Raw genomic sequence first — 27192 nt, 5'->3', positions numbered from 1 at the left:
CTGAGGTAGAGCACAGCTTGTATATGTGCAAAATCATGAGATCTATCATGCACTCATCAGCAACACTTCACAATGTGGACTTGATGAACCCAATAGCTACTGCATTCACCATAACCAGCAGTCAAAAATAACTTTTTGTTCTAAAGTCCAGTTGAGCCTCAGTTCAGATTATGTGATGATTTAGATTCTGTGGTGTAAACAGTTAAGGTTATTGCTTACTTTTAATTTCTTCAGCAAGGAACAAATGCTATTTAATACTCATTTAGAGTAGTAAACACCCAAGTTACAAAAATTCACTTGGGATCAGTAGATATGAATGGACCGATTGTGCTGTTGTGTATGTTCCCAATGCAGTTATGGTACTGTGATTCATCTGCGCATGAGCAGATGCACCTGTGGCATCATATCAGCTCCTATTTTTTACCCATTTGTCATTTTTAACTTAGAAGATTCAACTGTTTTGCACAGACATTAGGAATCTGTGATTTTTTTTTTTTCCCTGCACAAACAGCGAAGTTTTAAACCACCTCTAACACTGAAAACATCCCAAGGCATCTCCATAGGTGTAATCAAAAATAAATGTATGTTGAGCTAAGGAAGTAGCTGTTATACATGCAAGTGAGGTTGGTTCCATCTAGCGGTGACATTGACCATAACCCCTCCTTTACACAAGTACCAAGGTATGTAAGTTAGAATCTGCTGCTACACGTCCCAGATTTAATTTATAACTGTTCAACCTGCTTCACCAATGCACTATTACGCTTGTAAAAGCATCCAACCTCTTAAGTTACAGACAGCTTGTGGTTTAAACAAATGTTACAGAATTTTAGTATTCGTTGGTTGGGAAGTTTACCACAGCATTACAAGTTATTTGGCAAATGTGTGCAATTGTGTTTGCCCAGACGCCTGAAGGCCACCACCTTGAACTTGCATTGGGCAGGCCTTGTTTTATATTAAATTGACAGTTAAGTGATCAGGAATACGGATAGCTTAGTTAAATAATTAAATGAATTTAAATATGCTCACTTGCAAACAGAAGGTTGTTAGATCCTGTATTTTTCTTCCCCAGAAAGCAATTTCTTGAGGCTCCTTTGGATAGATTTTTGACAAACATTGAGTTGAGGGTTATTGGAGGCGGAGGTTGAGACCGCAACCACAATTCTACCGACTGAAGTAGTATGCATATAGGGCTGCATGACCTATTACTCCACTTATGTCTGATCCTTCTGCCATGGCGGGCTTTGAACCCTCTTCTCTGGATCATTAGTTCAGGCCTCTAAACCTATTGTCCAGTAATAAAACTGCTATGCTACAATTTCTTTCAGAACAGATTTCAACTTTGCTCCCTGATATTTCTTTTAACAAAGGCAATGTATCATTTTGATTTTGTTGAACATAACATCAATACTGTAATGAGGTTTGAGGTAGAAAATATTCTGAATATTGGATTCTTGTCAGTTTGATTTTTTTGGTTGTAATTTTTTTTGAGCTGTGAATGACGAGTGTTTGAATTACCATAAACCTACCCGTTTGAATATGCATTTGAAAAATACATGAATATAGATTAGCGAATTATGACGGCATGTCATTTACTCTATTTCAAATATATTAACTTTCATTATCTCCAACTTTCAGATTTTTGCATAGCTTTCAGACCACACAAAATAATAGTTTACAGTAGATTAGATGAACTCTAATAAAAGTGGGGTGGTAGGAATGGGCCTGATATTTGCAGGAAGAAGCCAAAATTGAAAAGAAATATTTATTATCTAAGAAATACAAGGAATACACCTGACAGGACTTTCTGACTTGTACTCCTACACTTCTGCCCCTGCTGTTGTGCCCACCCCACTTTCCAAAATAAAAGTATCTGTACTGTGTTCTTGCCAATAGTGGGCGCTTTTCTTATGTATTATTTGATAAGTAAAGTCTTGGGTACACTGTTCGGAATCTTCCAAGAATCCTTATCATCTGAAAAAGTACTAATATTCAAAAAAGACAAAAAACTGTACTCCAGGTCTGTTAGCTTAATATCTGTAATTGGGAAAAGTAAGTGTGTAAAACAAAGGATCCAAAAGCAAAATTTTTTAGAAGTACGTATCACACTTGAGCAGAGTCAGCACAGCTTAATGAAGAGGGGATCATGTGTGACAAATTTATTAGAATTCTTTGAAGTGGTAACAAGCCAAGATGGATAAAGGGGAGTCACTGGATGTAAACTTGTAGGGTGCTAACTTATTTACAGTATGTATTAATAATTTGGTTGAGGAAGTGAATGTGCTGAGTGGTAGAGCAAAGTGTGCCGAGGACTAAAACTTTGCAAAGGGACATGGTTTTAAGTGAGTGGGGAGAGGTCTAATAGATGGGCTACAATGTTAATAAATGTCAAGTCATTCATTTTAGTAGGAATAATAGTAAAAAAAAAAACCCGATTACTTGAATAGTTAAAAAAGAAATTGCAGTATGCTGCTGTGCAGAGGGACCTGAGTGTTCGTGTGCATGAATCACGCAAGGTTGATCAGGTAATTAAGAAGGCAAATGGAATTTCATCCATCATTGCTTGAGGGATTGAGTTTAAAAGCAGGGAGGTTACACTGCAGCTGTATCGGGTGCTGTTAAGGCCACTCCTGGAGTATTGTGTGCATTTTGGTCTCCTTACTTGAGAAAGGATGTACTTGCACCAGAGTGAGTGCAGAGGAGGTTCACTAGGTTGTTTCTGGAGTTGAGGGGGTTGGCTGGTGAGGAGAGATTGAGTAGACTGCGATTTAAATACTTAAAAGAATGATGGGAAAGTCTTGTAGAAACATTTATGAACTGAATAGATGAGAAAGAAGTAGAGAGGATGTTTCCACTGGTGGGTGAAATTAGAACAAGAGGACATAGCCTCAAAATTAGGGGAACAGACTTAGGACTGAATTGAAGAGGAACTCCTTCACTCAGAGGGTTGTAAATCTATGAAATTCCCTGCCCAGTGAAGTAGTTGAAGTTTCCTCAGTAAATGCTTTCAAAGCTAAGATTTTTTGAGCAATAAAGGAATTAAGGGCGGCTCAGTGGTTAGTACTGCTACCTCACAGCACCAGGGTTCGATTCCCACCTCTGATGACTGTGTGTGGGGAATTTGCATGTTTCTCAGTGTTTGCAAGGGTTTCCTCTGGGTGTTCTGGTTTCCTCCCATGATCCAAAGATGTGCAGATCAGTTGAATTTGCCATGCTAAATTGTTCATGGTGTTAGGTGCATTGGTCAGGTAAATATAGGGTAGGGGAATGAGTCTGGGTGGCTTACTCTTTGGAGTTGATGGACTGAAGGGCCTGTTTCCACACTGTAGGGAATCTAATTTAAAATCTGTGAGAAGGTGGGTAAGTGGAGCTGAGGCCACAAAAAGATCAGCTGAATGGCAGTTCAGTCTTGAAGGGCCAGATGGCTGACTCCTGCTCTGAGTTCTTATGTTCTGAGGCAACTGCTAAAGATGATGCCAAGAGTCTGCAGGGGACATAGTCAAGTTAAACGAGAAGGAGGAAGCGAGGTGATCTCATTGAAATCTAGAGGATTCTTAAGGGCTGTGACAAGGTACATGCTGAGAGGACGTTTCTCCTCGCTGGAGAGTCTAGGACCAGAGGGCATAATCTCAGAATAAAGGGGTGCTAATTTATGACTGAGATGAGGAAGTTCTTCTGAGGGCTGAATGTCTTTGGAACTCCTTGCCACAGAAAGCTGTGGGCAGGGTTCTTGTGTATATTCAAGGCTGAGATAGATCCTTGATCAGTAAGAGAATCGAGGATTATGGGGAGAGAGTAGGAAAGTAAATGTGAGGAATGTCAGATGGAACAACTGTGATACTCCTGAATAGTAGAGCAGGCTTGAGAGGCCAAACTACCTACTCCTGTTCCTATTTCTTGTGATTTATTATTTAAATGGAGAATGATTACAGAAGGGTGCAGCATAGACAAATTTAGCAGTCCTCAAAAAAAAAATAGCATGGAAGTTCCGGCTATAAAGGCCAAAAATCATTATCTTTATTTTCATAGGCAATGAATATTTTTTTGAAAAAGGAGATTTTGCTAAAACTTTATAGGTCACTAGCTAGACCATTGTGTATAGTTTTCATCCCATTATCTGAGGAAAGGTATACTGACTTAGTTGGTTGATGAGAAATCAGTCAGTAGGTTAATCCCAGGAATGGAGAGTTTGTTTTTTTTTGAGGCGAGGTTGGATCTTACTCATTTGATATTTAGAAAAATGAGAATGAGTGACTCAACATAGACCATTCATCGGGGCAAAACAGAAATTGCCCGAGCAACTTAGCAGGTCTGGCATCATCTATCGGGAGAAAACCATTAATGTTTTGAGTCCAATGACTCTTGAGAGTTCTGATCTGATGAAGAGTCACCAGACTTGAAGCATTAACTCCACAATTCTATTAAATCTAGAGAGTTTCTACAACAATTCCTGTTTTTGTTTGATTTCTAGCATCTGTAGTTCTGTTTAATTAAAAGATTCTTAAAGGTTTTGCAAGATTAGATATTTAGAGGTTTTCTGCCTTTGCGGGAGGGTCTAGAACTAAACGGCATAATCTCTGAGTAAGAGGTCATCCAAGTTAGGACACAAATGAGGAGGAATGTTTTTCTGTGGGTGGTGAATCTCTGAAATTTTAGAGGGCTGTTGAGACTATGTTGCTATCCTCTTGTGCAGACTGCATTTGTGTTTCCTGTGCATTTTACCTTGTAGCTCCCAGGTCTAAGTTCCGGGCTCTGCCTCTCCATCCCAATCCCCAGCCCATTGCCTGCTGCTTTAACCGACTGACTCCATCTTTCTCTGCACTTCTGTGGTCAACATCTCCATTGTCGAGGCATTACATATGGCCTATCATCTACTTTGGATTGGCCACGTCAACCACATGCCTGGCACAAGATGTCCAAAATCAGCTGTCTAGTTTCAAGCTTTGTTATTGTAAGTGGCCACCAGGAAGGAAGAGGTGGCACTTTAAGGACATAAATCATAGACATACAGCATGGAAACAGACCACGTCAATCATGTTCCCAAACTAAACTAGGCCCACCTGTCTATGCTTGGCCAATATCCATTCAAACCTTTTCTATTCATGAACTTAACCAAATGTAAAAGCTTCCCTTGAAAAATGCAATATCCCCTCCAACCCATGGGAATTCCTAGTCCAAGACCACTCGAATTGGAGAAGAAACATGCATGAAGGTGTCGGTCATTTTCAGAATCTTGGACAGGCCCAAATGGAGGCCAGATAGTGGAATGAGCATACAAGAATCTGAATGTCCCACCACATTAACTTGCCCCAACCTGTGAAAGGTACTGTGCATCTAGTATTGAAATTCTTGGTGATCTCTGGACTCGAACCTGAAGTGGAAGCCCAAAGGATTGTGTCTGAGACAGGGAGGTTAGTTTGAAAGTAGATTTGTCACATGCTTTAGCCTGAGGTTGTCTAATAGGTATAATATTCTTAATATTTTCAGATCCTATAGTATGTATTAAGCTATGAACTATGATAGATTTAACTATTAGTGCTGGATTAAGTTATTTTAAATGCATTAAGGATTTCAGTTGATAGAAAACCTTAAACTGGATTATTGAATATTTTGTGTGGTTACTTATTCGCTAAAGATGTGTTTAAGGGGACAATCCGAGCACTTTTTATAATCAAGGCCAGTATTAGTATTGACTATTTACAGTTATCTTTGCAATTTTCTATTTTTCAGACATCTGTGAAGCATTTAGAATAGAAAGAACTTCTTAACCAGTTTCCTTTTAAGACCACTGCATTTAGTGAGTATCTTTTTAACATATTTCTCTTTACAGACTAACTCTTTCACATGAAATTAGTTCAATGCATCTGATTTGGTTCATGGTGTACCTTTTTTATCTGTTTTCTCAGGATAGCTTGTTACTTTGGAGAACGTGTGACACTTGCGTATATAGATCTTATAGCACTAATATCCGGTCCTCAACATAATTCACACTGAAGTCATGATTGTAAGCCATAAATAAATATTTATATTTAAGATGTGGCACCATACTGAGGTGAATCTTTTGTTTAGTCCATCATTTGACAGACTTCCTTGAGAAATGTTATTCTCCAAGTTTGAAAACCTAAGAGCATGTTTTGAGAATTGCACCATTTGTATAGCTGATTCCTTAAATGGATTTCCTACATGTGCAAACTATATTTCCTAACCAATAAATTGCTTGATCTACATGAAGGGAAGTTTGCTTTACTTGTAACGCAAGTAATATTGTTGAGGATGGAACTTAATGGAAAAGTTAGTCAGCCTTCAATTTGTGTTGCCAGGCTTTAAGGATAAGTTGACATTGAATTAGTGTATGTAATTTGGCCCTTTTTGTGATGAACTTCATTATACACTTTTTATTGTAAGTTTAAAGCCATGTTTCCTGTTGATTTAATCTAAACCAAGGGAGTTTTATAATTATAGGGTTAATGAATGTAACTAATTCACTTTTTTAAAATTTCAAAAAAAGCTTGGCTGTTTATGTCAGCCATCATCTAACTGCATTCTCCATAGCAATGTCTCTACCAATTAAAGGCCACTTGCAATCAATCAGAGCTGTTTTCACATACAATATAAAATGGTTTCCCCTTTACATTGGTGTTCTTGTAAATGTCTTGAGTGTAAGACAAAATGCTTCATCAAAATGCCTTTTTCAGCAATGCAATTTTTAAAATATTGGTTAATAAACCTGAGTGAATACTGGTTTATATATAAAGTATATTCCATACATAAAGGTTAGATATGTATTGTAACAATACATCTTAGAGGTGTATATTGCAACAATGCATCACCTGATCAAAATCAGAAAGATGTGCACCATGTTAAAACCAAACATATTTTCTGTACGTCCTTTGCCTTTGGTATAAGAGAGTGAGTAATACATCTTGCAGGTTTGCTGCGTTGTTCGGAGTGGTTTAACCTCCTTTAGTCTTCACTTTCACCAAGCTCTCGCCTATGGTTCCAAGTAATTGTTCATGTGTGATAGCAGATTCAGCTGGTGAACTGTTTTGAGTGGACCAAAGCAGATATAGGTAGCAGTTAGGTCTCCTAATCTGTGACCAAGATTTGTCTGCCCTGGCATGCAAAGATTTAGTCTGGCAGACTTGTCAGATGAGACTTAACAAAGGTTAAGTGATTCAAAGGTCTAAGGTGGTTCAGCACCATGTTGTGAAAGAGTTCAACAAGACCCAAAAGTGCCTGGGGTATCACTTCATCTGGATTTATCTCCAGCTGGTTAGACTGCTCTTATCACTTGTCCTGGATAGATCAGAATGAGAGAGTAAGGCTGACAATGTGCAAATCTTCCCCCCTCTCATCCAATTGTTGTATAAACTTTCTACATGTTATCTACCAATTGTCATCAATCATTTTTGTCTCACATCTGTGGCAATAGGCGAACAGCAGTTGGGGCTTCATGTGAGTTGTGGCTGCAAAATTTCAGAGGCCGCCTCAGCCATAAAGTCTTTCTTCACTGGAAGAAAGCCAAAGTGGAACTTTGCCACCCCTTGACTGATTTGAAAAAACCCCTTTTCAAGACCAATTTCTTTGCCTTCCGACTTTTGAGTTGGGGATTAAGGGGAGGTCTGCTTCACCTCCCCGAACAGCAGGTACAGTGCCAGAGATTCAATGTACACAGTTGTAGGTCGATCCTACAGGCAGAAGTAAAGGTGTCAGCAGTGGTCACTGACACATGAAACTAATGTATCCTTGGGGATAATGCCATAAACAGAGACCTGAGATTAAAAACTGCGCTTGTAGAGAGCTGGAAAGGTGCAGTGTCCAGATCACCACCATCTACACAGCTCTTTTACATAAAGCAGGTCAGCTCAAGGAAATGAATACAGATTGCTCATTCTTTTGGCAGTTGCTGTGGGAAAGAAGCATGATCTGAAGCTCAAGTTTGCTTTGTTGTCATAACTTATTTCACTAGAAAGTTGGTTTGCCTTTAAGGTGTTAATGTTTGGCTGATGCTTAAACTCTCCCTCTGTGGTAACAGACAAGCAATTCTCATTGTGCACATTCCTATCATGACCAATCCTGATGAAATTGAGGGTAAAGTCTATGATGACCATTAATCTCTGTGCCAAAGTCAGACAAGTTTATTATTCCTTGTCTTGAAGGCAGGGGTTGGTGCACGCACACCACTTGTGGACAGGTTAATCGGGCAAAACCAGTTGACGTTTTTGGCAATAATGATTGTCTTTTACTGAAGATGTATGCTGAATACATCACCAACAGTGTTTTGCTCCACGAAAACTTCAAAATGTTTTGGATATGCTCCTATACTATATGTTTAATTGACTATGTTGTCAACAATAGGTTGTGAATGTAATGAAAGTTATGAGGTGATTGCTGGTCTGCCCAGTATCTTATTTCAAAGTTAATCTGAAGATCTATGTTCTCAACGCTCCAAGGGTGTCAATGTCTGGAAGTGTCTCAATGTCTTGAAGTTCAAGACAGCAGTAATGAAACAATCTTGCTTGCTGAAAGTAGAATGTCAACTATGTACACTCACCAAATAGGCACCCTGACTGGACGACCTTCAGGGATATGGTATGTTTCACTACTGTAGAGGCCTTTGGCCCTATGCCTTGTAAGTATCAATGTTTAATCAAAGAAGTGAGTAAATCCATAAACTACTACAGGAAAAACATTACCATATTGAAAAGTTATCACTTTCCATTCATAATGCTTACTTAAACATCTGCTGAATGTTCCAATGAATGATGGAGAAATGTGAGACTTAGCTGCTTCAGAAAGAAGGCCAACTTTGATCATAAGCAGACCACAGAGCTTTGAAGAGATTTTTGAGGATGGTTTGAAATTTGGCCCTTTGCTGTTAATGGGTCAACATTTCTTACCAAAATGGTCCAAATTCTAGAAAGGTACAAACCAATAGGCTGCCAAGATTGCCACCAATTGCTGTCATGATGATCCATCCATGCTGGTGGAAACAAATGCAACTGCTTCTGACCATTGTTCACGTGTCCTGGATGATGGAGTCTTCTGTCAGTCACTAATAATGCTAAACAACAGCTAACTAACCAGCATTAGCATATTGTTTTATTTGCTGTGCTCTGAGATATTGGGATCACCACCATTTAAGACATCCAAATCAGACATTACAGGACTGGAAAACTAGGTAATATGAGAGAAATGCAGGCACTGACCAAGATTTCAGAGGACCAAGTTCACTGTTTCCAGTTTACCAGTATCTCTAGCTGGTGGTTCAGAAGTTCTCAAATTCAAATGCTACTTTCATCCTTGCAATCAACACAAACTGAAATAATGCTCCAGCACGTTCAATGAAAACCCCAAACTCTAGTTCAAGGTTATAACCTTCCAATGGAAGGAAGGTTGTTAATGCAGCTGAAGGTGGTTGCACCCAGAACACTACCCTAAGGAAGTTTGGAACTGAGGTGATTGGAACTGAGGTGAATTAATCATCTTTTATTGCTAGGTATGACTCCATCTCTCCAGGGTTCCTGTCAGTTCCATTTTTACTGCAGCCTTTTTATTCTGCCTCAATGTTACCTCAGCCCTGTAGTTCAGGAGAGGCCAGTTTTAGTGGCAAAAGTGGAAAGCAACTTGAGAATGTAAAAGTGTGGAGAGAGATAGACTGAGGCAATTATAGTAGTGGAGTGGGGAGGAGGGTCTACAGGCTCAGGGCCCTCTGTCACTGCAGGCAGGGGATCTGATCAGTCTTTTGTAAAGCATGCAATCTTCAGTGGCAGCAGTGAGTCTTTGCAGATCTTAGAGCCTGACTGATGCTGACTCCACGTCAGCACCCTTCCACAAGCAGGACTGTGCTCTCCTTGGTTTGCAGGGAGAGAGGAGGATGGGGTGCTGGCATATGAGGCGAAAGTGAGGGCTGCAGATGCTGGAGATTATAGAGTCAAGATTAGAGTGGTGCTGAAAATGCACAGCAGGTCAGACAGTATTCGAGGGGCAGGAAAATTGACATTTTGGGCAGATTCCTGATGAAGGGCTCCTCCCTAAACCATTTTTTTTTCCTGCCCCTCGGATGGTCCCTGACCTGTTGTGCATTTGCAGCACCACTCTAATCTTGACTGTTGGCATGTGTGTTTGTCACCAATTGTGCAGTGAAGCCAGCTTTCCAATGGACTCCGTTATCCTTGTTCAACAAGAACCGTGTAGTGATTGGTGTGCATTGGCCATCTCGTGTTAAAAGAATGCACATACAGTCACTCCTCATTACCTCAAAATGTAATTTGAGTCCAGGAATATTAGGGTCTTCATAGACAATCCCAGCAACAACAGACCTAAACATCACAGTGTTGTTGTCGCCTGAGAACTCTAAGTCTATGACTTCGACATCACTGTCCAAAATAACTCACGGCAGGCAGAAAGGTCAGCTCAACAAACAAGATTGGTCCAAAGGAAAATCAGCTGATGCACCACGGTGATTTCATTGTCAGAGCTAAGATGGACACCAACCTCTGGATGGGAAGGGTTTGAGGCATGGTGAAAGTAAACAAAAATTGATTCCTCTTTAGGAAATGTCTAGAACCTGATTTGGTCTTGATGAGAACTTTATTTCAACAGAAATATTTAGGAATAGCCTTCAGCCTTTCTTGATATCACTACTTGAACTGGATGAAGAGTCTCCTCTCTGCTGGGGGCTGAATTGGACCATCCACTTGGGGTTTCTGGCTGAAACTGGATGTAAATATTACTATCTTCTCCTTTTTGCACTTAAGTGCTTGGCTGACCCATCGCTTGAGGATGGGGCTATCTGTGGAACCACTTTCTCCAGTTAGTTGTTTAATTCACCTAATGCAATTCCATTAATCTGTTGGACAGGATTAAGCGAACCCACAACTGTGGAGTGCCGCTTTTTGTAGCTTCACCAGGCTGACACCATTTTTAGATATACCTGGTGTTGCTCCTGCAATGATCTCCCGTAGTCCTTGTTGAACCAGAGTTTGTCCTGGGGTCTGTCAGGCCATGAGATTACACGTTGTGGCTGAATATAATTCTACTGCTGACAGCATTTCATAAAGGCATATTTTTGAGTAGTTTTTAGATGTGTTCAAGGTCTATCCCATACTGAACAATTGCAATGCCATACAACAAGGTAGAATGTCCTTAATGTAGACTTTGGTAGAAGTGACTATTGCATAGTCTTATACAATGTTGTCACGGACCAATGCACTTGCTACTCGTGGATTGGTGCGAATGAGGTCATGTAAGTTTTTTTTTGCCCCTCTAGTTTCCTCAACAGACCCATGATGCAGACCCATTTTAGCATCTATGTCCTTTAGGATTTGGCTAGCTAAATGAGGTTTCAGCAGAGGGTTTTCTTGCCAAGATTTGACCTGATGGAATTTCCTGGGGCATAAAGTCAATATCGAAGATCTCTAAGGCTACTCCCTTCTAACCATATACTACTGTGCTGCCACTTCTGGTGTCTCCTGCTTGTGGACCATGGGTTTTGGAATGTTACCTTGACAAGCTTGCTTCAATTAATACACTTACCATGCTGATATTAGACTTATTTGTGGAGCAGCTCTCCGTTTAGATATGGACTCCCAAACGTTAGTAAGGAGGACTCAACACTGTTGTTTCCAGTGCCTAGATCAATGCTGAATGTCCTACCCATTTATTCCTTTCCTTAAGCATAGTAGTTTTAATATAGTTGAATGGCTTACTAGACCAGTTCAGAAAGTACTTTAAAAACGCTTGTGGGTCTGGAGTCGCACACCAGTCAGACCACTCATAAGAATAGCAGATAGTAGTGAACAAGATGGGCTTTTTTATGACCATCAACAATGCTTGTCATTAGTTTTTAGCCTCAGAATTTTTCTGTCACAAGTAGGGCACAATGGGTAACACGGCTCAGTGGTTAGCACTGCTGCCTCACAGCACCAGAGTCCCAGGTTCGATTCCAGCCTTGGGCAGTTGTCTCTGTGGAGTTTGCGCATTCTCCCTGTGTCTGTGGGGGTTTGGGCCGTTGGATACTGAGGAGCGAGGTGGTAAATAGGCAGGTATTACACCTTTGGCAATTGCAGAAAAAGGTGCCTTGGGGCTGTGTGGGGAGTTGGAGGGATGCTGATCAAAGCGAAGGAAGAGTAGACCAGGGTGTCCACGTCTGAAGGCAGACAAGGAAGGGGAGGAGACTGTGTCTGGCGTTGGCAGAAATGGAGGCTGATGTTGCTCTAGAAGTGGATACTGATGGGCTGGTAGGTAAAGCCAAGGGGAGCTATTGCAGGAGGGAAGAGAGGGGGTGAGGGTAGAAGTGCGGGACATGGGTCGGACCCGGTTGAGGGCACTGTTGACAAGTGCTAGGGAACCCTCGGTTGAGGAAGAAGGTGGAGATTTTGAGGCTCCCTTGTTGAGGTTGGCCTCATTGGAACATATGAGACAGGCACTGGGAGAATGGAATGGAGTCCTTACAGGAAGCAGGGTGCAAGGATGTATAGTCCAGGTAGCTGTGGAAATAGATGGGTTTATCGTGGATAACAGTGGCCAGTTTATCCCCAGAAATGGAACCGTAAATGTTGAGGATACAAAGGGAGAAGTCAAAGTTCGCCCAGGTGGAAGTGAGGGAGGGCTAGAAATTGGAAGCGAAATCGATTTAACTTTTCTAATTCAAGGAGAGGGAGGGAAGCAGCACCGATGGTATCATCGATATATCAGAGAAAGAGTTATGGGTGGTGGAACAAGGATTGTTCCATATATCCCACGAAGGGACAGGCATAACTGGGGCCCACGTGGGTGTCTTAGGCCACCACTTTGACTAGAAGAAAATAAGAGTTAAGAGAGAAGTTAAGGGTGAAGACTAGCTCGGCCAAGCAGAGAAGGGTGAGGACAGTTAAGGCCTTTGCTCCAGGAAGAAGCAGAGAGCCCGAAGACCATCCTGGTGGAAGATAGACATGGAACATCAGACCATTGTATCACGATAACTAACGTCATTTCATCTGGCGATTTTTACCCCCCTGCCCCAAAACTGCCTCCAAGTTATTCCCCCAACCTCACAGCTCACTATCAGTTATCCTTACCCTTTAATAAATTCTCTTTTAACTACTCATTTTCTTAGAGGAGTTGCCATGGGTACTGTCTCTTTCCATATTTTTAGGTATCTAAGGCTCTCTGCTTTTTGCTCTTACATTTCACCCTAAAGGAAACATATTGGCCTTGTTTTCTGCCTGCTTCTTTTCTTTTTTGAACATCTTCCACTTTTCTGTATATTTATTCTCTAGTAGCTATTCCCGGTTTACTTTGGCCAGATTATGCCTTTGGGTGATTCTTTCACAACAATGTTCTATATATAAAAAAAAACCAGGAGTCACAGAAAATCCTTCACTAAATTAAACATTAATCTTGCAAATCAAAGCTGTGGGAGCCAGCAAAATGTCTTCCATGACTCCCCACAAGCTCTTTGTTCTTCAGTTTATACAGTTGTTCCTGTGCTTATTGGATAACATTAGCATAACCAATCGTGCTGGCTTGCTTTGTCTTTCTAAACTAATCATCTGCCACACTGGTTCCCAACATTACACTCAACCAATCACATTACCCCACCATCATCTTCAGCATTTACCAGTGATTTAAGTAGCCTATCATAATGCACTACCATTCTGTGTTACTGGAGCCCTGTAACATGAATCTGGGCAGGCATTGCAACAGTAAGTTAACTGCCAGAATAACTTCCATACTCTTCTCTCTCTTTCTTCCTTCCCCCCCCCCCCCCCCCCCCCCCCCCCCCCCCTTAAAATCCAAAACATCTGTTTGTAGGCCACTTATTTCCTTTTCCATAACAAACTTAAAATGCATGGTGTTGTGGTCGCTATCTCTCATATGCTCCCCCACTGCCAGCTTGAACACCAATCTATCTTTGTTTCCCATCCCAATCTATCAATATCCTGGAAGTTAGAACTGGAAGAGCCATCTAAATACTGTGGCTACAAAAGTCAGTCAAGGAATGGGGATTTTCTGGTGAGTATCTCATCACCAGTCTTGCCAAAGCTCGTCCACCATCTACAGTGTAGAAGTCAGATATGCTCTCCCCTTGACTGGATGAGTACTGTTCTAACAATAGAATCTTGACACCATTCAAGATTAAACGGTCCACTTGATTGGCAGGTATTAACCCTCGTAAATAATCGCACCCTTTATCTCTGATGCAAAGTAGCAGCAGTGTGTACCACAACAGCAGCAACTCGAGGCTCATTTGGTAGCACCTTCCAAACCACCAACCTCCTCCAGCTAGAATTAGTGCAGGAGTTGCGTGGGAACACCACCATTGTACGTTTATGTCCCAGCCACCATCTTGCTTTGGAATGGTGTTGGTGTTCTTTCATTGGTGATATGCCACAATTGTGGGACACATTTTCCTACTGTGGATGTCTCCACACCCCAATAACAGCAGCTTATCAAAAGATAGCTCAGCATCACAGTCTCAAGTGAGTATGGTTTGGCAAAGGATGCTGATCCTGGCAGGAATGCCTATATCTTATGAACAAAGAATTTTAAAATATGCAACTAATAAATGGGAATCTAGCATGTTGCACCTCAAATCCTTTTCCTTATCAATTGTGTATTTAAAATCTTATAATATTTTCCACCTTGTATCTGCCCTAAACAGTTTAGGTGTTAAATAATTTATCCTTACAGTTTGAAATATCGTAGTCTGAATCAAATAGGATTTTCAAGATCGTGTTTGTTCTTTTTCTTATGTTTTCCTAACTTGTTTTTCTACAATACAATAAAAAGTGATTACAGATTAAAATTTAAATGTTAATGGTAATAAACTCAATTGAAATATTAAACTTTATATATGAAAAGTTAAAATTATAATCTAAATATTACAAATAGTGCATGATCACAGTAGTCCAAATGTATTGAACCTCCAGGTGGTGCTATGTGCACAAAATTCTGAAACATGGAGGGCACACAAATTAGAAGACATTTTAGAGCAAAATTCCTGGAAAAATATTTCTTCAGAGTAAAATGTTGAGTACCTTTCAAGAAGACTACAGTCTGCAACACTCCTTGTTCTGTTTCTCCTTTCCCCGCAAAGAGGTGATGCAAAGCACACCCAACTCAAAATATCTTCCTAACTGAGCATGGTTTTGACCCACATCAGTCATAATCTAATATTGGAGCAAGTTGAACCACTTCTGTTCCTGTTTGTCAAGCTTCATTCTCCTCCTTATAACACATTTTCAGCAATTAACTAACCAATGAAAAGACTTTGACTCCTGTTTCTCTCGTTGATATCCCTCTTGCCTTGATAGTCTGCCAGCAGCATTTCCCTACTTCACTCCTACCCTTATCCTTGGCAAACAAGCTCTGGCGAGTTTGGTGATGACGTACTCACCAGAGAATCCCGACTCTCCGGCTCTCGCGGTCACAGTATTTAAGCGGCTCTTCCAGTTCAGTTTTCTGGGCAGTGGTAACTTGCAGGATGTTGATAGAGTGGGATTCAGCGATTGTTGACGGTGAATTCCAGAGATATAGTTAAATTATTGTACAGAATGGAAATGGATCCTTTGGTCCAACTCATCCATTCCGACCAGATATCCTAAATTCATTTTGGCCCATATCCCTCTGAACTCTTCCTATTCATATAACCATGCAGATGCTTTTTAAATATTGTAATTGTACTAGTTCCCCCACTCCTTCCTCTGGCAATTCATTCCTTACACACACCACCCTCTGCATGAAACAGTTATCCACTAGATCCCATTTAAATCTCATCTTATAGCTATGCCCTCTAGTTTTGGACTAGCCCACCATGGGTAAAAGCTGTCTATTTACCCTGTCCATGCCCCTCATGATTTTATAAACCTCTATAAGGTCACCCCTCAGCCTGCAAATTCCAAGGAAAATAGCCCAGCCTGTTCAGCTTCTCCCTAAAGCTCAAACCTTCCAACCATGGCAACATCCTTGAAAATCTTTTCTGAACTCTAGCAAGTTTCACAACATCTTTTCTATAGGAGGGAGATCAGAATTGCAAACAGTGTTCCAAAAGTGTCCTGTTCAATGAACTGCGCCACTGTAACATGAGCTCCCAACTCCTATACTCAATGCACTGATCATAAAGGCAAGAATACCAAACACGGCCTTCACTATCCTGTTGACCTAGGATTCCATTTTCAAGGAACTAAAAACCTGCACTCCAAGGGTTCTTTGTTCAACGTCAAAAGCTTGCAGCTTCAAATAAGCCTGTTGGACTATAACCCAGTGTCATGTGATTTTTGACTTAGTCCACCCCAGTCTAACACTGGCACCATCGCATCTTTGTTCAGCAGCACTCTCCAGAACCTTACCATTAAGTGTTAAGTCTTGCCCTCATTTACTTTTCCAAAATGCAGCATTTCACATTTATCTAAATAAACTCCACCTGCCACTCCTCAGCCCATTGGTCAATCTGATCAAGGTCCTGTTGTACTGACGTAACCCTTACTGTCCACTACACCACCAATTTTGGTGTCATTTGCAAACTTACTAATTATACCTCCTATGTTCGCATCTAAATCATTTATATAAAATGATGAAAGCTGCCAGTCTGAAAAGCAACCCTCCACCACCACCCTCTGTCTTCTACCTTCAAGCCAATTCTGTATCTAACCTTGCTAACCCAGTGGAACCTTGTGAAACGCCTTACTGAAGTCCATCTAGATAACATCCACCACTCTGCCCTCATCAATCCTCTTTGTTACTGCTTCAAAAAACTCAATCAAGTTAGTGAGACACTATATTTCCCAAGCGCAAAGCATGTTGACTATCCCTAATCCGTTCTTGCTTTTCCAAGTACATGTAAATCCTGCTCCTCTTACTCCACTCTGTGTGCTCCCCAACATTGATTCCATTTCTGACTGTAGCTTTGGTTTAACTGTCAAAATTAACATGGGTACCAGTTCCCCACATGCAGAACATTGTCCCGTTGGCATAAAATCATTACTCTGTTTCAAATGTTCAATCAATCAAACAGCACTGAAAGAGATCTGTAGATTCATGTTGTACTTGGTAACCTTCAGAGTTGGCTATTTTTAAATTATTTTGCATCAAATTTCCAATTTACTGTATTCCATTTTATATTTAATTTTATGTACAATTATTTTCAAGTCAAAAATGCAGCATTGTCACATTAAAGGATATGGCATTTCTAAACCCATTTTAGAAAGAAAGCAGTCAAATAAAATGGTTTGTTTTACTGGTGTGACACGTTCAAGAACTTGTGGTGCTAACTTGATGGGTTGTCCTGATTTTAATTTTTCTCTTAAGGAGCATTTGTTTCAAAGGCATCAGAAAAATGAACAGAAAGCATGTGATCAGTATATTATAACGAAACATGGAGGTTATCACTGAACTACAATATAATTTATGAACTGAAAGCTTTTTATATTTTTATAGTTCAAGTCTTAAATTTGAAATTTATTTGTCCCTTCGATCCTTTTGTTCGATGTTGACTCAACATTCAATTTCATGTATTTCAATATGAGAGACAGAGTGCAGATTATCAAGGGCATAAGGTCGTCACCCTGTTGTAGCTGTATACTATTGTGATTCCACGATAGTGCCCCATTTCACATGATGTTAAGGATTGGATTTGCATCCTGATTTAAATCCTTTATCCTTATAAGAGAGCTGCATCATGAGAGTTGCAGTTCACAAAACCATCTGAAAATTGGAATTGAGCATACTCAAATGATTGAGTAGAGATTTATCAATAACTTAGTGGGTTGAATAACAAGAAAACAAAAGTACAAAATAAATTTATTTTCAGTATTTCTTAATGTTATTTTTGAAATTTCAACTGTTTGGAAGACCAGAGGAAAAAAAAATTAGGATGCAGTGTGGGGAAGAATTCAGTAACATCCTCCTGCTTAGGTGCTGCAAATCCATCGTGAAATTAACCTTTATTCGTCTATTCGTCTGAGTAATTATCTGATTGATCGTCAGAACCAAGTCGGTACCATCATCCTCAGCACAGTAAAAGAGTTAAATTAACAAAATCTCTTTTTAAAAACTGTAGAGAAACCATGTATGACAAGAGTTGAAAGGATGAGTTCTGTGAGTAAAGAGTGGGGAAGCAGTTGGTAGGATGGGTTAGAAGGGGTTTGCAGATTGGGTAGGGGCCTACACGTGTCTGTCTCTTTTTGAGGTGAGTAGTGGTGGTGAATAATCGGGTTCAGTTGTATAGTTACCAGGGAATTAGATTAGGCCTATCCTCTCGCATTTTGTGAATTTCTATCAAGTTAAATAAGTGGACATTGAGTACAGCAACTTCAGAGCATGAACACTGACCTTGATATTGATCACATTCCCTCCCACCACAGTCTCTTTATTTGGGTTTTTCTCAGTAAAACTGAGTTTTACTCAATTTACTGTCTTATTTTCTATTGTTCATACCTACCATCAACATATATTTTACATCATAGTACCATTAGCCACGCCTTTGTTTTTTGCTCCAGGCATCCTCTCAATCTTATCCACTTATTCCTCCGCCTCTTTTGTCAACAGCCTAAAAGCCATCGATTTCCTGTCCTTTTCAGTTCCAAAGAGTAATTTCAGACACTGAACTTTTAACTTTTTTTTCGATATTGACTGACCTGTTGTGTTTCTCCAGTATTGTTTTATTTCTGATCTTCAATATTTTCAATGCTTAATTGATTATTTTTTAGGCATTGATATGAAGCACTTGTTGAAACTATTGTTTTTATTTATTCGTAAAATACCTCAACCCGCATTTTTTTTTAAGAATGTACAATGCTTCAGTTGAGACCTTTTGTAATCTTTCCTTTAATTGTGCTAAAAATGCTAAGAGCTGTGATCCAGCAGTTGAAGCAAACATCATTAACTATGCATTTCCTATCATAATTGTAAAGGGAATCTGGGATGAGGTTGGTTGCTTCATCTCAGAGAAAGGGTGTATAGGTTTGTCGGACAGAAGAAATATTAATATCTAGTATGGCAAATGTAAATTGAAGCAGCTTGCAGCACTACTTAAAACATATTATCATTACTCTGTCTAGTATTTAGTTAAACTGTGAGCATGAATGTGCATGAACTCATTGTTTGTTCAGCTTTTCCAATTCATTTGTACATTAGTGCTTTGAGTTCAAGCATATTGTTATTGAGTCTAGATGACTGTTCTTCTCAGCTAATGTGAAGTGTGGAGGGTCAGCATTTATGCATATGTTTGGGGGGCGGTGAGGAAGGTGGAGCTCTGGGGGAGAAAGGACATTGTTAGTTCAAGTTAGGTCTCTTTCCATGCTGTACATCTCTGAATCTATGATTCAAAGTGATCAGAACGTGAGAGTGGCAGAACAGTGGTGTGTGTAACTGCCAAATAGGAAAGAACAGAGAGCCCCACTGGGGTGGGGAGAGAGGATATTATAACAATGTAATAAGTAAAGCTAAAAGAAAGAAAGGAAGGAAACAAGTGGATTCACAATTTGAAGGTGTTGAAACCAATATTAAGTGTAGAAGGCTGTAAAGTGCCTAGTCTGAAGATGAGATGTTGTTCCTCCAGTTTGTACTGTGATTCACTGGAGCATTGCAGCATGCTGAGGACAAACAAGTGGGCATGCAAGCAGGACACTGTTAAAATGACCAGCTACAGAAAGGTCAGGTTAATGCTTGCGCACAGACGGAGGTATTTCACATAGCAGTCACCCAGTTTGCATTTAGTTTCTCCATTATAGAGTAGGCCACATTTGGTGCAGTGAATCCAATTTGCAAGATTGGAGGAGGTACAGGCAAAATGCTGCTTCATCTGGAAAGACTGTTTAGGCCCTTAGATGGTGAGCAGACAGGAGGTGAAGAAGCAGGAGTTGCACTTCCAGTCCCTAATCACACCTTGCCTCTCTAAATGCATATACAAATCTTTCTTGTCAGAATCTCTAGCAATTTACACATCACTGTCAATAGTATAACTTATCTAACATATAATTTTGAAATGTAGAAATGAAACAGTATTACATTGTGTGAAAATGTTGTTCCAACAAGGATATATTTATTTCTGTTAAAATCTTATTGTGAGAACATTCTTCTTAGCCTAAAAGCGTTTTGGATGCAGCACCAATTATTTGTATTTACATTGTTGTTGATATAATGTTTAATATAAATGTATAATTATTTCAGAATATCCCAAGACCTTTTAAAAGATCAATATTAAATGAAATTTTGCATTTAAATGCTGAATGGATTTGAGGATTTTTGATACTTTTAATTCATTCACAGGATGAAGGCATCACTAGCTAGGCCAGTATTTGTTGCCCATCCATAATTGCCCTCAGAGCAGTTTTCAGAGTCAACCACATTGCTGTGGGTCTGGAGTCACATGTAGGCCAGATCAGTCAAGGATGGCAGTTTTCTTTCCTAAAGAACATTCATGAACCAGATAGATTTTTTCCAAACAATTGCCAATGGCATCATGATCATCATTAATCTCCTAATTCCAGTTTTTTATTGAATTTAATCTCCACCATCTGCTGTGGTGGGATTCCAACCTGGGTCTCTGGATTAACAGTCCAATGATAACACCGCTGTGCCATTGCTTCCCCTGATGACTAAAAGTCTTAGTTGAAAAGAGATGTTTCAAGAGTCTTAGAGGAGAAAGATATGTAGAGATTTAGGCTGTGTATTCTAGAGCTGGAAGCCAAGTAGCTGATAGTACGGCTACTAATGGTCATGTGAATAAAATTCAGACATGTCGGAGGACAGAATTAATTCAGGAATTGAGAATGTTACAGCGCAGTACAGGCTCTTAGGCCTTCGATGTTGCGCTGACCTATGAAATTAATCTGATGCCCATCTAACCTACATTATTGTCCATATGTATGCCCAGTGCCCATTTAAATGCTCTGCCAAGAATTTTACCATTAGCCCAGTACTCTGTGTTCCTGTCATTTCTTCTGAAGTGAACTACCTCATACTCTTCTGCATTAAACTCCATTTGCCACTTCTCAGCCCAGCTCTGCATCTCCTCTGTCTCTCTGTAACCTACAATATCCTTCAGCACTATCCACAACTCTGCCTACCTTAATGTCATCAGTAAATTTACTAACCTATCCTTCTGTGCCCAGCTCCAGATTCATTATAAAAATGACAAACAGCAATGGCCCCAAAACGGAACCTTACTGCATACCACTCGTAACTGAACTCCAGGATGAGCTTCCCATCAACCGCCACCCTCTGTCGTCTTTCAGCTCACCAATGTCTGATCCAGACCACTAAATCACTTTCAATCTTGAAACTCAATATTTTGTGCAATAGCCTACCATGTGGAACCTTATCAAACACCTTACTGAAGTCCATATACATCACATCAACTGCCTTACCTTCATCCATCTGTTTTGCCATCTGCTGGAAGAACTCAATAAGGTTTGTGAAGCATGCCCTACCCTTCACAAAACTGTGTTGACTATCTCTAATCAAATTATTCCTTTCCAGATGATGATAAATCCTATCTCTTAGAACCTTCCCAACAACTTACCCACAACCGAAGTAAGGCTCACTGGCCTGTAATTATCAGGGTTGTCGCAACTCCCCTCCTTTTAAACAAGGGAACAACATTCACTGTCCTCTAGTCTTCTGGCACTACTCCTGTTGACAATGATGACATAAAGATTGAAGCCAAATGCTCTGCAATCTCTTTCCTGGCTTCCCAGAGAATCCGAGGATAAATCCCATCGGCCCAGGGGTCTTATCCATTTTCAGATCTTCCAAAATTGCTAAAACCACTTCCTTGTCAACCGCAACCGCAATCCCATCTAATCTAGTAGCCTGTACTTCCGTATTCTCACTAACATTGCCCTTTTCCAAAGTAAATACTGACAAAAAGTATTCATTTAAGCACTTCCCCTATGTCCTCCGATTCCACACACAACTTTCCACTACTATCTTTGGTCCTAATCTTACAATAGTCATTCATTTTATTCTTGATATACCTTCAAAGGCCTTGGGGTTTTCCTTGATCCTATCTGCCAACAACTTCTCATGTCCTTTCCTGGCTCTTCTTAGCCTTCTATCTAGATCTTATAACACTGAAGCCCCCTAACTGAGCCTTCACGTCTCATTTTCACATAAGCCTTCTTCCTCTTGACAAGCGCTTTAAGTTCTTGAGTAAACCATGGCATCCTCTCTCAACAACTACCTCCCTGCCTGATTGGTATGTACTAATCAAGGACCCGCAGTAGCTGTTCCTTGAATAAGCTCCACATTTCAACTGTGTCCATCCCCTGCAGTTTCCTTTCCCATCCTATGCATCTTAAATCTTGCCTAATCTCATCATAATTGCCTTTCCCCCAATTTATACCTCTTTCCCTGCAGTATATACCTATTCCCTATCTATGGCTATTGTAAACATAACTGAATTGTGGTCACGATCACCAAAGTACTCACCTACCTCCAATTCTAACAACTGGCCGGGTTCATTCAACAATACCAAACCCAATATAGCATTACCCCTTGTCAGCCTGTCTACGTACTGTGTCAGGAAACCCTCCTGCACACATTGAACAAAAACTGACCTATCTAAACTACTTGGACTATAGTATTCCCAGTCAATTTTGGGGAAGTTAAAGTCCCCCATAACAACTACCCTGTTACTTTAGCTCCTATCGAGAATCATCTTTGCTATCCTTTTCCCTACATCCCTGGGACAATTTGGAGGCCAATAGAAAACTCCCAACAAGGTGACCTCTCCTTACCTGTTTCTAACCTTAGCCCAATTTGCCTCTGTGGATGAGTCCTCAAACATTATCTCAGCTGTTGTAATACTACCCTTTATTAATAATGCCACACTCCCACCTCTTTTACTGTCTTCTCTGTTCTTGCTGAAACATCTAAATCCTGGAATCTGCAACAACTATTCCGGTCCCTCTAGCCATAATCCCTGAAATGGCCGCAACATTGCAATCCTAGGTACCAACCCATGCTGCAAGTTCACCCACCTTTATTCTGGATGCTCCTGGCATTTGAAGTACGCACATTTCAAACCAACACCCTGATTGCCGGTGCCCTCTCGTGACCTTAAACCTATCTCTGACCTCCTGTACATTGGAACTACAATTCAGGTTCCCATTCCCCCTGCTGCATTAGTTTAAACCCCTGCCAAAGAGCATTAACAATTATTCACCTCCTCCTCCCCCCCCCCCCCCCCCCCCCCCCCCCAGGATATTTGTACCCCTCTGGTTCAGGTGAAGACCATTGTGTTTGTAGAGGTCCCACCTTCCCCAGAAAGAGCTCCAATTATCCAAGAATCCAAAACCCTCGCTCCTGCAGCCACATGTTCAGCTCCGCTCTCGTCCTGTTCCTCGCGTCACTCGCACATGGCATAGGCAACAAACCAGAGGTAACAAAACTGTTTGTTCTAGCTCTAAGCTTCCGCCCAGAGTGGATGTATTCCACCTTAGAACTTGAATGTTATCTGAAGTCTGTCTTATAGATTACTTTTTTTTTGTAATACCACCAACCATTTTGTTTTCCCACAAACTCATGCGCATGAGTGCATACACGTATGCATGTCCACTTCTTTTTGGGAAACAAAGTCAGTGAAATCTTTGTGTTAATGTAGGTCATTGTTCACTCTGAATATAAGATAATTGACCAATTTTTCTCTTCCACAACTTTTTGCAACAGCGACTTCAATTTCTGATATTTTCATGATCTTGCATTTAGGAATCCAACCCAAATTTGTTTTGTTACGTAGCATTGCATTTATTGTGCACTCATAACCTTTTCAGCTATGAATGAAATCTTATAAATTCATGCCACATGGAATTCCCTTGCATCTATTATACTGTAAATGAGTAAAAGCTAGATCATTCAGGAACACAATATCCAAACAATGGTCTGTGAAAGAATTGGTTTGTTTTCTAAGAAAGGATGAATTATTTTCGCAAATTAGCATGTTTAAAATAATACTTAGTGTTATGCTTGCTGCAGAAACTTACCAGCCTCTAGGTATGTTCCAAAATATGTGACCTATTTACTGCAACTCTGGCTTATGGGGTGAAACTTTAAACCCAGTACCTGTTGTTCAAAACATGTCTTCTCCATTTTCCTGTGTACCAAGAAGTACTTGGCTTTTCAACACTCCCTCAATTAAAACAAGTTAGCAGAGACATGCAAGTCATTTGCAATCAAATTAATATCCTCATTGCACCTGTGCTACTTAAAATACAGGATTTCTAGTTTTGCTTTCACCACAGACTTTCAAAAGGATTTAACTTTTCAGTCACTGTGTAAACAACCTTAGGAATCGAAGTATAAATCCTGGTAAGTGTTTGGCTTTGTGACTTGTTCATAATCAGCGAATATGAAAGTCTAATTGGAAATTGTTTATTTACTTCGTTGAAATTTGCATGTTATAATTTCAATGTTCATCACTGAAGAAAATTGGCTTCTCAACTACAAACCTTGATCAATGCTTAGTCCCTTTTTTAGATTTCAAGTTGCATAGTTACATCATAGCTGCTCTTTTCTCGAAGTTTGGGCAATACCTGGGTTATTAGACTAAGACAGTAGAGCAACATTGGTGAGTATAGGCTACTATCTTTATAGAATATATGTTGATATATTACTTTAATTCACCTGATATATTTTTAAAAGGTTTTCACTCAAATCAAGTGAATCTTTATTGTTAGCACAAAGAATAATTTGGAATAATTTTTTTGAATAACTTTTTTTTTGAGGGCAATTGGGGATGGGCAATAACCGCTGCCATAGCCAGTGACATATACATGAACAAAATATTAAAATTCTCCTGTTCCATTGTCACACTTAACCTATTCCATCATTCCATCCACCCCTACCTGTGAATTACCTGTTATTCCAGAGCCTTTTCCATCAATCCCATCCCATTCTCCACAGAAATAAATCTCTTCAGAGTAACTTTCCATAACACACCTGTGTTCTGTGCCAACCAATCGCCAATGTCAACAATTTGATGGCAGTAACTGCATGTGTCATTGTTTCTTAGAGGACTGGAGATAATGTATTTTCAAATGCCCCAGAGGCAGCCACTAACCTATAAGAGTACAAGAAATAGGAGTAGGCCATTTGACCCCTTGTGCCTGCTTTGCCATTCAGTAAGATTATGGCTGGTCTTTTCATGAACTCAGCTGCACTTAATCTGCCCACTGTCCATAACCCTGAATTTCTTTACTGTTCAAAAATCAATCTACCTTTGCCTTAAAATTATTCAACAAGGTAGTCTCAACTGCTTCACTGGGAGGGAATTCCACAGATTCATAACCCTTTGGGAGAAGAGATTTCTCCTTAATTTGGTCTTGAATCTGCTTCCCCCTTTATTTTGAGGCTAGGCCCCCTAGTTCTAGTTTCACCCACCAGTGGAAACAACCTCTCTGCTTCTTACTTCTCAATTCCCTTCATAATTTTGTTTCTGTAAGATCCTCCCTCATCCTTGTAATGCATGTAGTTACTGTCTACTCAATCTGTCCTCATAAGCCAACCCTCTCAATTCCGGAATTATGGCAGCGGTTATTCTGCATCCCCCCCACTGCTGGGACATCCTTTTTCCAGTAGCTAGACCAAACCGCACACAGTACTTCAGGTGTGGCCTCACCAGCACCATGTACAACTGTTTTTTAAACTCCATCCCTCTAGCAATGAAGGACAGTATTCCATTTGCTGCCTTAATTACCTGCAAACTAACTTTTTGTGATTAATGCACAAGGACACCCAGGCCCCCTACTTAGTAGCATGTTGCAATTTTTCACCACTTAAATAGTCAGTTTGCTGTTGCACCATATGTATCCTTTAGTGGACTACTCTAAACAGTTCTGTTAGATGAAAATTGAAAATGGTTGTAGATTTTTACTACCATTACCTTTTTCATTTTCTAACAATTATTAACATTATATAAAGTAAGTTAAACCCTACATCCATGCATTTGTTTTCCAGTGACTTTCTAGCTATCCCATAGTTCATGAATTGGTTTGAATCTTGCCCAGCTGTTAATAATTTTCCAACTTCTGGTTACCAACAATTGGTATCCATATAATATGAATAGCATAAACATATACAGCCAAAATATTCATGGCTTTTGATGAGTTATATTTTAGATGTAATCCAGGTAGCTCTGGGAGTCAGTGGGTTTGTGGAAGATGTCAGTGTTGAGTCAGTTACTGTTGGAGATGGAGGTGTCCAGGAAGGGGAGTTGGGAGGTGTCTGAGATGGTCCAGGTGAACTTAAGGTTTGGGTGGAATGTGTTAAAGTTGATTCTCCTCGCGAAAGCATGAGTTGGCGCCAATGCAGTAATCAGTGTAGCGGAGGAAAAGGTGGAGAATGGTGCCAGTGTAACAACAGAAGATTGACTGTTCCACGTAGCTGACAAAGAGACAGGCATAGCTGGGGCCCATGCGCCATGCCCATGGCTACCACTTTTGCCTGGATGAAGTGGGAGGATTTGAAGGAAAAATTGAGGGTGAGGACCAGTTTGGCCAAACGAATTAGTGTCAGTGGAAGGGTACTGGAGGGGACATTTGAGGTGGTGTTTAGAAGAGTATAGCCATGGTCTAGAAGAACCATTGGCTTGCTTTTGAGATAGTCTTCTGAGGGTATTAAATGGAACTGTCTGGGGTGTTACATTGTTCCATAATGACTTCTGTCCTCAGGCAGAAGAATCATAGTCAGCACAGAAATGAGTGAAACCTTGCTAACATTGGTGGCTTTAAGATTTGACCTACAGTAGCACAGAGACCTTTTGCTGAACAAAAATGATGCATTTGGATCTCACCTATCTGGCTTCTTACAATGTTGTGACCTGCTGCAAAGTAAACGAGAAATTCTTCTGCATTGTTTCTGAGGTCCTTATCAAGTAGCTGCCGATAGAAATCATACTTCAGATTTTATTTGAAATTACTGGTCGAGGAACCTAAGAAGTGTACGTTTTTTGAACACTAAACCAAGTCTCTTCACTCTCCATTATGGTGGTTAGGAACTTTATGATCATAAAGCCATAAGTAGACTGCCAGTGTCATCCAGGATCTGTATCTTGCATTTGAAAAACCAGGGCTCAAATCCTGTTTGAAGCCATTTTAATAAGCAGTGAAAAGTTATAGGATCATTATGGAACAGAAAGCTGCCATTTGGCTCATCGTATTTATGCAAGCTATCTGGAACCAAGTCCAGTCAGTTCCATTCATCTGCTGTTGA

The 27192-nt window shown here is 40.2% G+C and overlaps 1 protein-coding gene across 7 annotated transcripts in view; it reads left to right on the top strand.

Moving 5' to 3' along the window:
• LOC140479837 (guanine nucleotide-binding protein G(I)/G(S)/G(O) subunit gamma-12) overlaps positions 1 to 27192 on the top strand; it is a 103963-nt gene that overhangs the window by 29893 nt on the left and 46878 nt on the right. For 4 of the 7 annotated variants that reach the window (XM_072574112.1, XM_072574113.1, XM_072574116.1 and 1 more), the window contains one exon: positions 5728 to 5794. The exons of the other annotated variants lie outside the window; for them this stretch is intronic. The gene's annotated coding sequence lies outside the window, so the exon portion shown is untranslated. The remainder of the gene's footprint in view (positions 1 to 5727; positions 5795 to 27192) is intronic. 7 annotated transcript variants of the gene reach the window in all.

This window comes from Chiloscyllium punctatum, chromosome 7 (genome assembly GCF_047496795.1).
Source record: "Chiloscyllium punctatum isolate Juve2018m chromosome 7, sChiPun1.3, whole genome shotgun sequence".
Taxonomy (NCBI): domain Eukaryota; kingdom Metazoa; phylum Chordata; class Chondrichthyes; order Orectolobiformes; family Hemiscylliidae; genus Chiloscyllium; species Chiloscyllium punctatum.
The sequence above is the reverse complement of the archived record's forward strand: the minus strand, read 5'-3'. Positions and strand labels throughout refer to the sequence as shown.